Below are 14,307 nucleotides of genomic sequence, written 5' to 3'. Positions count from 1 at the left end.
GTGACCCGTCCAACCAACCAAGATGGCCGCCATGGCTAAAAATAGAACATAGGGGTAAAATGCAGTTTTTGGCTCATAACTCAAAAACCAAAGCATTTAGAGCAAATCTAACAGGGGTAAAATTGTTAATCAGGTTAAGATCTTTCTGCCCTCAAATTTTCAGATGAATCCGACAACCCGTTGTTTGGTTGCTGCCCCTGAATTGATAATTTTAGGGAATTTTTGCTGTTTTTGGTTATTATCTTGAATATTATTATAGATAGAGATAAACTGTAAACAGCAATAATGTTCAGCAAAGTTAGATTTACAAATAAGTCAACATCACCAAAATGGTCAGTTGACCCCTTTAGGAGTTATTGACCTTTATAGTCAACTTTTAACCATTTTTCGTAATTCTTGGAAATCTTTTACAAAAATCTTCTCCTCTGAAACTATTGGGCCAAATTAATCCAAACTTGGCCACAATCAATTTTGGGGTATCTAGTTTAAAATATGTGTGGCGTGACCCGGCCAACCAACCAAGATGGCCGCCATGGCTAAAAATAGAACATAGGGGTAAAATGCAGTTTTTGGCTTATAACTCAAAAACCAAAGCATTTAGAGCAAATCTGACAGGGTTAAAAGAGTTTATCAGGTCAAGATCTATCTGCCTTGAAATTTTCAGATGAATCGGACAACCTGTTGTTGGGTTGCTGCCCCTGACTTGGTATTTTTAAGGAAATTTTGCTGTTTTTGGTTATTATCTTGAATATTATTATAGATAGAGATAAACTGTAAACAGCAATAATGTTCAGCAAAGTAAGATTTACAAATACGTTAACATGAACGAAATGGTCAGTTGAACCCTTTAGTAGTTATTGCCCTTTATAGTCAATTTTTAACCATTTTTCGTAAATCTTAGTTATCTTTTACAAAAATCTTCTCCTCTGAAACTACTGGGCCAAATTATTCCAAACTTGGCCACAATTATCATTGGGGTATTTAGTTTAAAAATTGTGTCCGGTGACCCGGCCAACCAACCAAGATGGCCGCCATGGCTAAAATAGAACATAGGGGTGAAATGTAGATTTTGGCTTATAACTCTGAAACCGCAGCCTTTAAAGCAAATCTGACATGGGGTAAAATTGTTTATCAGGTCAAGATCTATCTGCCCTGAAATTTTCAGATGAATCTGACAACCTGTTGTTGGGTTGCTCTCCCTGAACAGACGGAAATGGTCAATTGACCCCTAAAGAGTTCTTGTCCTTTATAGTCAATTTTTAACAATTTTCATAAAATCTGTAAATTTTAACTAACATTTTCCACTGAAACTACTGGGCCAAGTTCATTATAGATAGAGATAATTGTAAGCAGCAAGAATGTTCAGTAAAGTAAGATGTACAAACACATCACCATCACCAAAACACAATTTTGTCATGAATCCATCTGCTTCCTTTGTTTAATATTCACATAGACCAAGGTGAGCGACACAGGCTCTTTAGAGCCTCTAGTTTTATTTGCAGTAGACAATTTCTGTTGGAATTGATATTAACAGTTGTACTTCATATTCTATATAAAATGAAACATTTTTTTTTTTATCAATGTTTAAAAGATCTGTAAATTTAGGATTTTTAATATTCTTGTGTTTATAATTTATACGAATTAAAAAACAAGAAACAACTACAATCAAGAACGTTTCCTAAAATTGTCTAGTCCAGTTGTTTTATAACGTATCAATCTTGACAGAACTTGAAACATCCTTTTAAGTTATACTATTTACAGTAAGCGTTTAATTCATAGAAATTATTTTTTTTAGTTAGCTGACTAACGAATTATATAATTCTGTCAAGCGTTTTAATTAGATATTTAAATATCGACTTTGTGGTATCAATCAATGATTACAGAATATTTGCTCAGCAGTAAACGTTGACTATCGGAGAAGGACCCTAAATGAGTTTCGAGACATGTTGATATGTGCTGGGTCCTGTTTGGTCGTGCGTGTCTAAATTTGCTGATGGCTTTTTCATTTATAGCTTTTAAATGATTGAGTTACAGCCTTTCTGATAATTGTAAACACAAAAGCGCCTTGTATACCCGAAATTGATAGAAAACAGTTTTATTTTCTTTAAGGCCGATTTATTATGATTATTAAAAATAAAACGCCATCAGCTTTCGAACATAAATTAATTGACATTTTGTAGCTAAAAATCGTGAACATGATTAAAATACAGTCTTACCGGTACCATTACTTGCACGACACATCAACACAAACAAGATGCATGTAATAATGGGTGACATTATCAATTAAATTGACAGTTGATAAGCGTATCTGCAAAAAAAAAAGTGCTTCCATTATATATATAGATATAAACTTTAATGTAGTTTTAGCTTGGATCATAGCAAGTAAAACGCCGTTACAAGAATATCGTATCGTTTATGTTTAAATTTTAAACTCTAAGCAGGATGTCGTTACATTCTCTGCATTTATCATGCTTTTCAACAACATATGGTGAATGGCTAAAAGACCCTCTTACTTAATTATTAAAAATTATCACTCATCATGGACAATAATTTTTTGACGTGAATTAGAAACACCCATTCGTTTAACGCCATCAATGTGTATCTAATGCAAACATCTTATAAAGGAAATAAGTATTAACAAACAAATTTTAAAACAAAAAACTCAAAGATACACTCACAAAAAATGACAAACACTAGACAAAACCAAACATTCAACTGTATCAAACCACGGAGCGAATGTCAAAGAAGAGTAAAATATTCGACTTTGAACGTTTCTAAATGAGGTTAAATAAGGGTATTTATTTATAGAGGAGCTCCATTAAAATTACATTTCCAGGAATAAAAAAAAACGGGTTCATCTTCAATTTAAGCATCACTGTAGATTCACTTATTTTTATTTGGGTCCGATTGTCGTGGATTACAAAATACTTGCATTTTCGAGGATATGGATGTCGTGGTTTTGCCAAAGTCTGTATATAAGACAAGATGAAATTTGTTATTCGTTGAACATTTAATTTCGTGGTTCACCTGTTACCACGAAATTCGCGAAAATTGGTATCTGACGCAAAACACTAATTTGATTTCGTCTCGGGCAACTCACCGTTATGTCATGCTTAAGCTCTTTTGTTGAATTAAAGTAAAAATTCATTGAACAGGAAGTCAGTAACTTAGTTGTTTCCGGCGGAAGCTGTCTTCTATAATTGTTTTGATTGTATTGATAGTGAGTTTTTTACATCATCGTTTCAGGTCCCTTTAGAACTTTTGTTTGTTTGTATCATTGCCAATTATGCCCTATATCCTTATTTCCTTATATTTATAATGGTTGAACTAAATCATAAACGTAATTTTGTAGTTGCTACAATAATACCTTTCTTTTTTGTTGTGTATACTTTCGTGTATTGTCTTATAAAACTGTCTCATTTGTTTTCTTTTTTTCTTATATCATGTGATCATATTAGATGGTACCTTGTTGTTTTGCATTTATAAGATAGTGATATGTCGATACTGTTGCTTTAGGCACCAGCTACTGGAAAGGTTGGAGAGAAGATAAAAGCTGAAGTCTCTTTCACAAATCCACTTCCATGTGCATTGACTAGTAGCGAATTGACAGTTGAGGGTACCGGCTTAACGAAAAACCAATTTATACCTCAAAGGTTTGTATTCTCTGTTAAATTGAATAAGGATTCTTATACAACATATATAGCTGCTCGGTGAAGATATTCATAAAACGGGTATATTCAAGTAAACTATGTACTTGGAATAGTTGGTTCAAAATACTAGTATGTTTACTACATAAAACAAAGTTTAATATTATTTTTATGCCCCACCTACGATAGAAGAGGGACATTATGTTTTCTGGTCTGTGCGTCCGTTCGTTCGTCCGTCCTCCGCTTTAGGTTAAAGTTTTTGGTCAAGGTAGTTTTTGTTGAAGTTGAAGTCCAATTAACTTGAAACTTAGTACATATGTTACCTATGATAAAATCTTTCTTATTTTAATGCCAAATTAAAGTTTTGACACCAATTTCACGGTCCACTGAACATAGAAAATGATTGTGCAAGTTTCGGGTTAAAGTGTTTGGTTAACGTTTTTGGTCAATGTAGTTTTTGATGAAGTTGAAGTCCAATCAACTTGAAATTTAGTTTACATGTTCCTAAGGATATGATCTGTCTAATTTTAATGCCAAATTAGAGTCTTTATTCCAATTTGTCCACTAAACATAGAAAATGATAGTGCGAGTGGGGCATTCGTGTACTATGGACACATTCTTGTTTATTACAATTTTCTTCTTTTTATCTTTCATCGATGCTTCATCTTTGAATGTATTCAACATGTCTTCCTTAATTCAATAATTTATTTTACTACTGTCGTACATAAATGATTGTGTGACTATACCTATGAAAGTTGTAAAGTAATGTTTTTTTTTCAAAACTTTGACTTTAAATTGAACACTTACATTATATTTTTCAGCATTGTATCTAGCACTCAAACCTTCATGACAACAGTCGAAATCTTACCCACAAAAGCTGGACTTAGAGAGTTGATCGTCTCCTTCAACTCAAAAGAGTTGGAAATGGTTGATGGATCTTGTGAAATAAAGATAAGCGAATAAACCCAAAATTCAATTATCAGACATTAGTGCAAAGCGAAATGTCCCTTCTGTAATAGATTTTATAACACTATAACTTACGTTTTATTTCATACTACTTGTTATGAGATTTTATCCTTACATATAAAGGATTTAACCGACTGAGAAATACAAATATTTAGTAACATGTATGTCCAAGGATTATTTTGCTTTGACAATCACATCTTGATAAACATTGTCGGATCGGCAGCCACCCCCCCCCCGTTATTATGAATATTTGTATTACATTGTCTCATTATTATAATGATTTTTTTAACATATAAATATATATTATTTATTTTGTTGTTTTTAATTATACCTCGACGATTTTGTATGAGATCATTACTAAAATCCACCAATGAAACAATATGCACTTCAATATGCATTACGATGTTTAAACATCATTCAAATTAATAATTTTATAGAAGAAAGTGCCAAATATTGATAAATATAGATTCCACAACTGCAACAAGTGTGTTCTGATATATCTCCACTGGAGACAGTTAAATTTTGATGTTTAAAACGCAAGGCTTGCCGAGCTTTTAAACTAATTAAAATGTAATTGTTGAGAGTGGGGAAATATCGTTATACACGAGTTATAGTGGTTGAATCTGTTTATCTAATAATATTTTGCCTTCTTTTTCAAAGATTTGAAGAAAGTTGTGTACTTTTTATGTGAGGTCGCCTCTTTTCGTGCCGTAACAATATGAAAACTCAATAGAAACCATGAAAAGTTAACGTCACAATTAAATTTCGACCAATCATTTGCAGAGAACATGCCTTCATGCCTTCAACAACAGTACTGTTAACTGTCACAGCGATAAACACAAGATGAAATGTACACCAGAAGTGGTACCAACTCAGTAGTTGTTGAACCACAGCAGGCTTATAATTCATAACCTCAGACGTTTGTGTCGGAGATACTCGTCTAAAACGATGACATAACAAACATCCAAACTAAGGAAATAGGTGTAGCAAATCGCCTGATCTATATTTACCGAATGCATCCTGTTACCGTTTTTGACATCTTTACCGAGACATATGGCAGGTGATACGTGTATAAATGTAGAAATTTATCCTTCACCTTTGCTCTTGTTTTGGCTTTATAAATATTTTGATATGAGCGTCACTGATGAGTCTTATGTAGACGAAACGCGCGTCTGGCGTACTAAATTATAATTCTGGTACCTTTAGTAACTATTTATCCTATTGATACAACTGGTCATTTTCCGTTTACAATTCTCTCAGTTTTTTTGTTTTATTATCTTGGTTCAAATATTCAAAATGGTTGACGAGTTTCGAACATCGTTATTTAATTTCCATCATGAAAGGCATCATATAAATCAATTCGAAATAGTTTTATTCTTGTAAGATTTACATACTGTACGGTTACAGTTCGTGTTGGTAAAAACAATTTAATTAATGTTTTTAATAGTAACACTGCTCTTATCTGTAGTAAATGGTATCCAGAGCACTTAAGACCCACAAAGCAGGGGTTCCTGTTGCTTAGTTTTAAATTTTCTATGTAACTGTTGTTTGGTCGTTTTTGTTTTTTGACATGGGGTGTTAGTTTGTCGTCGACCTATTAGTTTGATATTTTTTCGGTTCTCTTTTAATGTTATATTATTTAACAGTATACATGTAGATATGTTTATGGTTGTTGCAGTTTTAAATATTTTGTTTCAACAAAGAATCTGAAATATTTTATTTCTGGAACACTTTTTATAGCAATTTGATCGTAAAGGTACTTCGTAGACCATCATTTATACTGAGTAAAAAAAAACCCTGAATATTCAATATATTCTATAGCTATAGTATAGAATAGAACTTATAACCATACAACTTTGGTTACTGGCGTATTGCTATATTAGGTAACCCATGCCTTTTAAGTATAATTGAAAGAGGGACGAAAAATACCAGAGGGGCAGTCAAACTCATAAATCGAAAATAAACCGAAAACGCCTGGCTAAAAATGAAAAAGACAAACACAAACAATTGAACACAATACCCAACATAGAAACTAAAGAATAAGCAACACGAACCCCACCACAAACTAGGGTTTATCTCAGGTGCTCCGGAAGGGTAAGCAGATCCTGCTCCACATGTGGCACCCGTCGTGTTGCTTATGTTATAACAAATTCCGGTAAATAGTCTAATTCTGTAGGTCACATTCATTAAAGGGAAGGGGATTGTAGTTACGACGTAAGGAACATATCGGATATCATTTGTGAAACGATTATTCCATAACGGTCAACCAACTCGTGATGGCTTCCGTAAAATTAACGAAGGGATGATTTCAACTTCACCATTTGGAAGTCTTGGTTTAATAGCTTCCTTGTGAGCATACTTGAATGATGTTCAAGTATGTGTATGCTAGATAATGCCATTTTTTTTCGAAATACTTAAGGGATATAAGCCGATAACAGTCCATTCTGTAAAATATTGGACAGGTTTGAGGCCGCAGGCCGAAGACCTGTTCAATATTTTACAGAATGGACTGTTAGAGGCTTATATCTTACTTAAAACATTGTTGAACACGTCAAAAAGATAATACAAAAGGAAAGAGCAAGCAAAGATTTATTTTCATGTATGAAAATTGTTTTGTGAATAAACTATTATATTAAAATATATTCTACATGTTGGCCCCTTTAAACAGTAGATCAACTTAAAAAAATAGACAAAAAGAAAGTACAGCTAAAGGAAAACAACATGTATTGCTACATGATGAATAAGACACAGGGTATGCGTATCATGACTTTTGCGTGCGCAAGGACAACTCATAGTTTCCGCTCATAGTTTCCGTGAATACCTTTACATGCGTTTTGTGTTTCAAAATGGATAAAGTGATGAAATTATATTTTTAATGCAAAAACGAAGAAAGAAATGTCGTTGTTAGTTATTGTGTTGTTTCAAACTTTGAATTAAAGTCAAATGTGTATTCAGAATCTATTCAGATAAGTTATTTCAGTGTGGATTGCAAAGAGAATATAGTCAAAGCAGCTAATAATGTTTTATATATATTATATTTCAAAATGTAGTCCTCTCCTATTAGTTTCTTGTTTCTTCTCGGTTTTTTATACAGGGTTAATCAGGGTTAATGAGGAAAAAAAGAAGAGTGCACGTGCACGCAGTCGATTTTATTTCAAATACATAATTAATATGAACAAACGAATTAACAACATGCAGTCAGTTATATTCTTTTGTTGGAATTTTCAAGAGACTGTTATTATTTAACCAAACGGTACCACCTGAACAGCTGAATACCCCCTCCCCCCTTTCTGTTTTTTTCTTTCTGTAAGGTCGTATCGCTCCTTTTTTTTCCGTTTATTTGTGTATTGCGTCCCTTGTGTTTTTAAATGTTACCGAAACGTTATTTTGTCTCGATTTTCTTTTGAAAAAAAAACTTTTAAAAACGATCACTGCAAACAAAGTGCGAATAGGACACATGATTGGTTTTTTTTTGACAGATACAATGCGGTAATGTCTTCCTTTATTATGCTTCCCATATTAATCGTCGTTCATAAGCGAAGTGTTGCATTATATTCATATTCATACAATAACTTAAAAAATCAACAACTTGTAAATCAACGCCGAAAACTGAAAATTCTAAAAAGTATTATAGTCCCCTAGTTGATAAAGGAAGTTCTAGATTCGCACTTTGTACGCAGGATAAGGTTTAGGTTGTTGGCGGCCCTTGTATTGCGGCATGATCTATCAAATTTAAAAAGCATTACTTAAATGCTTTTTTCATTTTAATTGTAGTTGAAAATGATGTTAGGGAGAATAAGAGCAACACCAGAGGTCAATTGTGATTACCTAAGGACGGACGAAGACAAATCTTTTGATAAAAGAATTTCACATAAGCAACAAAAACAAGACGGGCAATAAAAACAAGATTTACAACGAGCATAATCAACTTACTGAAATTGTGCAAAAAGAGGCAATCCAAAAACATGAGAAAAATGGCTGTGATATAAGTATTGGTTGTGATGAAAACAATTAGGGTCATTAATAGTTTTTCTATTTTAGTGTTTCAACTATCATTCACCTGTAAGAATCAGTTATGCTACCTTTAGCTGTCCAATATTTTTAAGAAAGGAGAGGGATATTCTTAAAAATATTGAACAGCTTAAGGTAACATAATGGTTTCTTACAGGTAAATGATAGTCCGATCACTGAAATAAAGAACAGTTAGAACAATAAAATGACGTCACAACAATGTTTTACAGATACTAGTATATGGAATTCAATAGGAATGTTTTAATGACACAGATTACTGCTATGTTTAACAATTGGGATGTTTATATCAGCGTTTAGATAATTTTTAGCTCACCTTTCCGAAGGAAACGTCAGCTTTTGCCATCACTTAGTGCCCGTCGTCGTCCGTCTGGTGTAAACTATTTCAAACATCTTCTCCTCTGAAACTATTGAACCAATAATTCCAACCAAACTTGAGCTGAATGATCCATAGGGTATCTTAAATAATTTTTTTAAAATTTTTTGTTTCGTCAAAAAATATGTCCGCCATGGCTAAAAATAGGGGTAAAAGACAGTTTTTGGCTCATATCTCAAAAAGGAAAGCATTTAGAGCAAATCTTACATGGGAGAGAAGGGCAGTAGAGTGTGTGTTAAACATGATCATTTGATCATGATCTATCAGTCCTAAAATGTTTATATGAATCTAACAACTTATTATTGGGTTGCCGCCACTAAATCGTTAATTTTGAGGAAATTTTGCAGCTTTTGGTTATTATCTTGAATTTTATTATAGATAAAGATATAATGTAATCAGCAAAAGTGTTCAGCAAAATAAGATCTACCAATAAGTGTTATGACCAAAATTGTCAATTGACCCCTCAAGGAGTTGTTGCCCTTTAATATTTTATAACTTCATAAAATCTTCTGCCCTGAAACTACTGAACCAATTCCAACCAAACTTAGACTGAATGATCCATCGGGTATCTAAAATAAATTTTGTGTTTTATTTTCTGTTTTCTTAGAAAACATGGCCGCCATGGCTTAAAATTGAACATGGGGTAAAATGCAGTTTTGGACATATCTGAAAAACTAAAGCATTTAGAGCAAATCAGACAAGAAGGTAAAGTATTCATTTAGTCAAATTCTCCCTGCCCTGAAATTATTAGCCAAATCGGGTATCTGATTGTTAGATTATTGTCCCTGAATTGATGATTTTAAGGAAAATATGCAGTTTACGTGATTAACAAAGTAAGATATACAAATAAGTTTAATGACAGAAATTGTAAATTGAACCCTTAAGGGGTAATTGCCCTTAACATACATTTTTTTCACAATTTGTTCATCTATATAAAAAAAAAGATGTGGTATGATTGCCAATGAGACAACTCTCAACAAGAGACCAAAATGAAGTTTGCTTACTTTATAAAAGTTTTCTGAATGAGTTGCATAGTATTTAGTATAAATTTTGTTTTTTATTTCCTTGTACAACACGAAATATAGCCACTGTGGCTAAAATGGAACATAGGAGTAAAATCAATTTGTTGCTTTTGAAGAAAATATGACTGAATTTTGAGCACGTTAAACGTTTAGTGCTCTAACATCACTTCGACATGCACAGTGACACAAAACTGTAACTTTAACAATTTACCTACTGTGTGAATATGCTATACACGGTCGAATTGATTATAACTAATGCTTTGTTGTAATGGTTTAGGATTTTTGTTTTGGTAAGTCATTCTGTAAAAAAATATATTTTGTTTCATTTAATTTTGTTCAATTTGATGTTGTTATTAAAAGACTGATATTTTCCGTGGAACCCATTGGATATCGATCTGGCAAATACAATAATCGTCCAGAGTATTTTGTGCATTTTAGTTTGTCCTCACATTTAAGTTATTTAAGCCAAATCTGTTTATACAGTATTGAAATAATGGCAAGAAGACTACAATTGATAGTTTTACATACATGAAGTTTGATGAGTAATGGTTAAAAGTCTTGGTTAATAACAAAGAATTTTCAATAAATGATGTTTTTCTTTTGGTATTTCTACTTCCTTTATTTTGACAAAATTATCCACTTGGGCATCTATGATGAAATGTTTAATATTTTGGTGCAAAATTGCAATAGAAAAAACCTAAAAGTTTGAGAGTAAACCTTTTACAAGGGAGTTAGTTCATCAAACAGGTTAACATCTGATTAAAGTAATTGTTCCGGAAGGAATTGCAACTGTTATCTAGACGAATTATACTAATATAATGAAATGTCAATCAAAAGCGAAACTATATCATTTAAATCATTTCAACGCAGAGAATTATCTTTAACTGGATAAAAAACATATGATAATCAAAACAAGATATCTTGTACCTTTTTCATAACATTTCTATTTAATTTCTTCACAGTTGAAATTGTAAATTTGAATTTTGAAAGTATTTTATTTTAGTTTCAACTGGATGTAATATTCAACAACACAAAGGTGTAGATAAACGAGATTTCAATAAAACAACACAAAACAATTTACTTGATAAATAAATACCACATTTATACAACCTGATTCGTCATTAATTTTTTCCTACATTTATAAAAATGTCTTAAAGTACACGATGATAATATTTATGCAAAGAAAAAAAAAGAAGAAAAGTTTGACAAACTTTTTTGAAATTTTATGTTTGAGCTTTATGTTTGAATTATACCGTAGGTACTTTAAAGTATTATCTTTTCGAATGTTTGTGGTCGTCAAATATTGAAATGCATTAAAAGAAAAAAATCTAATATGTGTTGATTTTATGCACACTGAGCAGTTTAAACCAGTTCTTCTGTTGACTTGAAGTTTAGCGTGGGAAGCGTGGTTGAAAATGTTTACAAACTTATTAGAAATGTTATGAATGAGCTTGTTCATGTTTACGTTTGAATTATACTGAAGGTACTTTTAAGTATTATCTTTCGATCTTTTGTGGTTGTCAAATATGGAAATCCATTTAAAGAAAAAAAGCTAATATATATTGATTTTATGCACACTAATTTTAAAAAGTTCTTCTGTTAGTTAATTGTTTAGTAGAGTAAGCAAATTCGCCTTAAAGAAAAATAAAAAATAGAAGCGTGGTTGTAGCTCATGCAATTCAGCAGTCGTCATTATATGTTGTTAGAAATACAGATGATGCGAAAATGTATATTGCAAGTATTATTACGTAAACTATGCTTACAAATTCTGCTAAAATTTAAATGCTTTTATTTCGTCTACAACCTTTACCATACATTTTTGTGTTGGTTTACACTGTCTCTATCCACCCTCCTCAACATTGTTTTTAAAAGACCTATATAAGGTTTACAGTTGAAATCTTGAATTAGATTTAGTGATCACAGATACCCCGCGTTCAACTAAAAATTAATACCTGATCAAAAAGTTGAAAATCATTATTACCATAAAGTTCTTTAATTACTTCACCTGTTATATGAATCTAGGGAAGTAACGTGTCTTATTCATGGTCCAATACAATGGGTAAGAAAATAAATTCTTTTCATAAGACATTTGTTTATTATCAGGAAACCCTATAAATACACTGGAATGGTAAATGCTCGAATAATGAAAAAGGACATGTGTTTATTTATCTAAACATTGCGCATTAAATAAACGTCTGCTAGCAATCGACCTCAGGACATACATTAATGCATGTCTATTTCGTTAATTTATGTTCTTCGACTAAAGTGTCGACTTGCGTTTTTCAACCTCAAATAATCCAGGGATCGCTCGCTTTGAATATATATTTGATTATTATGATGAGTGCTACTGTAAAAAGAGTAAAAAGGAAATGGGTGTCACCTTAGAAAAAAGCTGACCTTTACATTTAGAAAACTCCTTTTGAATTGGAATTGGAGTAGGGGTGAGTCAAAAAAGAATATTTATATAGTCTGACCAGAACAGGAAACAGAACATAATGACAGAGGCTAAATATATGCTCTGGATGGAGTAATCCATAAGTTAAAAGCATTTAAAATTCTGTTGTTCCATTCATCAAACTCTGAAGTGGCACTTGCAGGTTGTGTTTCTGCGAATAAAAGGTGTACAACAAAGGGGCAATTTTGGTCCAGTTCTTTTTAAAGTCTTCATAAATAAGATATTTCATTTTGTACAAAATAGTACCATTTTTAATTATGTTTATGATAACACTGTATTATAAAGTAATTAAGATATAGATAAAGCTGTTACAAATTTAGAAACTGATAGTTAAAATCTCGTTTTCGGTAAATTTAATGAAGGTTAATCCTGTCAAATTCTAGGCCACAACCATTGGAAAAATCTTAAATAAACATAATTTGACATTCATTATGGAACCAACATGTCTTGTGAAGAAAATGTTAAACTTCTTGGAACAACTAAAGATTCGGACAAAACTTAAACAATCATATATCTGAAATATGTAAAAAGGCATCAAGACAATTAAATATTCTAAAAACGAATGACAGTATATTCAAACAGACTAGATAGATTAACAACATACTATTCATTCATTCTTTCGAATTTTAACTATTGTTCAGATATTTGGTACGACTTTAGCGAAAACAATCATTTAAAATGGTAAAAATTCAAGAAAGATCTTTCAGATTTATCTATGAAAGTTATGATTGTTCATACGACAAAAATGCTAGAAAAGACATGCTTTTAACTTTTATATGTCATCGATAGTATCTTACCATGTACTGTATCTTTCAAATTATGTGTTGTTCTCGTGACTTTCATATCTGTGAATATATATATTTTGTTATTCAGTTGATTTGAAAAGCTCACTAGAGCTTGAGTATGTAGTTTATTGAAAATCTACTTTAACTAAAACTTTGAATTTGAAGATGATGTAAAAGGGGATGCATCTTAATAAGATGACAGAGTCTCTGAAGTCTACAGAAGTCCAGTTTCTGAAGCTAAATGGGCTGTGCATGTCTCTTATTTAGGTAAATGAAATGTTATATTCCTTGACCATTTATGTAGGCCTGTTTGAGAGGATATGACCTGAAACAAAACCATTTCTTTTCGCCACTTTCAATTCTTTTCCGCAAACTAACATAAACATACAATTCGTTTAAAATTTTCTTAATTGTCTTACTAACAATTTTTTCCTTACTTTTTAACATTTTTCTGTAAACGACAGTTTGATTTTCTAGACAATTATTTAAAGAAAAGGTTGAGACGTAATACTATGCTTCAAACATGTGCGTTGCTATAACGATTTCGAAATACTCACTTAAAAAAAATTCTTTATGTGACAAGTGACGCAATTTCTTTAAACAATTCAAACAGCACCTTTGATAAGTCAAGTGTTGCCGGTGGCTATCAAATGCAATCAGCGGATAATTGATTTTTCCTTCAAAATCGTCACACTTGACGAGTTCAAGGTGAATTCCCAGTTATGTCTAATCGGGGGATAAGTCCAAGTAACCCCAAAAAATAAACAAGATTGACGAAGTCGAACCGTAATAACAAATTCTTTCGCCAATAATGAATTTAAATCGCCACAATTTTTATTTTTTCGCAAAATGCAAAAATGGCTGAAGGTTGATAGTTTCGTTACTTTGACAAAACTGGATGAACAACCCACACAGACACTATGGATTAATGTGATTCTAATTGGGATTTAGCAGCCCAAAACTGTGAAAACATACACAATGGACATACAACACAACTAACTCAAAAATCAAACAAACAAAAATGACA

The sequence above is a fragment of the Mytilus galloprovincialis genome, chromosome 6 (assembly GCF_965363235.1).
Source record: "Mytilus galloprovincialis chromosome 6, xbMytGall1.hap1.1, whole genome shotgun sequence".
NCBI classification, from domain to species: Eukaryota; Metazoa; Mollusca; class Bivalvia; order Mytilida; family Mytilidae; genus Mytilus; species Mytilus galloprovincialis.
The sequence above is the reverse complement of the archived record's forward strand: the minus strand, read 5'-3'. Positions refer to the sequence as shown.